Source organism: Chanos chanos, chromosome 13, assembly GCF_902362185.1.
Source record: "Chanos chanos chromosome 13, fChaCha1.1, whole genome shotgun sequence".
Lineage (NCBI taxonomy): Eukaryota > Metazoa > Chordata > Actinopteri > Gonorynchiformes > Chanidae > Chanos > Chanos chanos.
The window spans coordinates 16,183,931-16,186,581 of NC_044507.1; positions in this window are offsets into that span (position 1 = coordinate 16,183,931).

Genomic DNA, 2,651 nt, shown 5'->3' on the forward strand with positions numbered 1-2,651 from the left:
CTCTAGTTAGGGCAAAGTATGCACTAGTTGTTTTGACATCGCAGGAATCAACACGTCTTACTTTACTGATGTATTAAAAATCTATTTGTCTGCCTTTCCATAATCTCTGAATGCTGTAGCAGACCTCTGCAGAAACCGACTAATCCCTTAATAAATAGCACTCAGTAATGTGTGAGGGGACCTGTCCTAATATCACACCAAAAAGAGCCAGTCAATGGTGAGCCACCCCTCCCCTCTCTATTTCTCTAAAAGGCCTCCATTGTAAGAAAGCCATCGCCATGGCTACTGTCGGCGAACTGTAAGCCCTTTCAAATTATTAGCATTCTTCCCGACTCTGAGCACTGTAGCAAAGCCGCTCCGTTTACCACCAATCTGTCCAGATAAAAATGCACCACGTCTTGAAATTACAAAAACAGGAATTTCCATTTACCCGAAAATTAATTAAAGTCGAATTACAGGACGGTGGGATAGAAAAAAGGATTCTGAGAAAAATCCTAAGGGGTAGGTTAATGCGAATACCAGCGGCTTTATGACTTCTTGTAAAACGCTCAGGACGAGAAAAAGATGTAGTAGATTGTAAGTTGACGGAAAAATCATTAAAAGATATAAAACCGTAACTGTTTAAAAAAAAAAAAAAAAAAAGTACAGGTGTCTTATACGTCTGTTTGTTGGAACAGGCCTAGCTATAATATCAAGTTGTTCAAATTAAATTTGAGAAGGAATGCTCAATTAAAATGAACATCTGCTGTTAAAAAAGACATCTCTGTTATATAACACGAGGAATTCCACCACACAGACGAGGTTTTTTTTACGGTCTGTGTTTTTTGGCTATAGGCTTGTCTGAACTTGGATGCTTGGAAATGACCTTGATGACTCAGTGTGGCGACCTTAGAAAGAAAGGCCTGTGTCTTATGAATGGCGCCACTGCTAATGCTATTTACTGAGATACAATTTTATGACTGCTTACACTTTTTTATGGAAGCCGGATTATCCTGCATAACGAGTCATGACCTTCAATTCCCAAACGTTCAGAATAGATCTTTACATACATAGCCTATCAGATCATACATAGCAATTCAGCTTCTTACTTATACAAAATATTAATGAAGCGACGTTACATTTGTAATGCAATTAAGGAATACTGTGGTAAAAATGAATTTCAGGGGCAGACGCAAGATAAAACTCAGTGTGTTAGCGACAGTCTGCTGTAAAATCCTAAATCAGAGATAACTAGAGAGAATACATGAACAGATATTATGGCCAAACCCCAGTCAGTCATGAGAGAAAGGGTTAAACTACATTCACTTCACAGTATTTTCCTCTGACATATGGTGATACATCCACCGAGTTCTTGAGTAATGCAACAACCGGGCCTTTGTTTTAGTCGGGCAACATTATGCAATTAGGAGACAATGCAGCCCCCTTCTCTGGCCCACAATGATGCTCATGTTCTGTGTGCGCTCTGTTGAGCTGACTTGAATAATTGTGAGGGGAGTGTACGGTCCAATCTGAGACCGGTCCCAAACCTCTTCCCCAAGGGCCCTGTAGCAAATCCGATAGGACTGGATGACTACCAGCGCTGGCGGTAATAATTCAACTCTGCCTATGTTTGGCTTGAGTCTAGAGCAGAGAAAACATAAAACTTGCAAATGAAAAAAAAAGCCAACTTGGTAAATAGGTGTACTGCCAATGCTGAATCATTGAAAACGGATTAATTGCTACCACACGAATTTTGGGGGTCGAAACGTTGATGTGCGCGTTGTAAGTAAAGGATTTGGGAGCAGACACTCACGGACTTGTTTTCTTTTAGCGTAACGTTGAGTCTACCTTCTGACTGAGGCAGTGTTTCTTCTCCTTTTCCCTCCTGACACAGCACATTCTTACTCTGACCCTACACCAGCACACTTGAGTGAACTGATCAACAGCTTGATGACTGGCAGACAAGTTGTATCATGTGTTTATGTTTTGGATCTGAACAAAAATAGATAATAGATTCTATTGTGCGGGCCCATAGAACTGAGGTTGAGGACTGACTCAAGACTGACTACATTAAACGTATTCGAGTCATTCTAAATATAATAAGGAGGTCATTGGGAAAAGACAGGGATTTCGATTGCTCCTGGGAAGGACATTTGTCTTCGGGCTCTCCGCTTCCACCGTACTAGCCTCTGTCAATTTTACCATGATGGAGAACAGCAGTCCACACTTAGCCTTAGTTAATCAGCTACTAGGTTTCAATACTCTTAGCAAGTTGAGGCTGTTTTTAGGTTGTGAGATCTGTCTCCAACTGCAAATGTTAACACTTTCCCTGGAAATCGAATGAAAAGGATTAGACTCAGTTTCAGTGTAAGCTCTTTCTCTTTACTGGAACAAGGGCAGAGCTGCATTGAGTTTCTGCTGGTAAGAGGTGTGAAGTTGCTAAATGATCTGAAAAAAAAAAAAGGAGGGTGGGGGGAGTGACCATGCACACTCACGTTCCCTCCCTCTAAGACCGATTTTGTACTTCATCTGAGAACCAAATGTTGTTAATGAAATTCGTTGTCCCAAAAAAAAAAAAAAAAGCATTACTGTCCACTAATGTAGTGGGTAATGTAAGTAACTGAAACATGACACCACAACCATTGATTTGTTCCTGTTTATTAATACTCAGT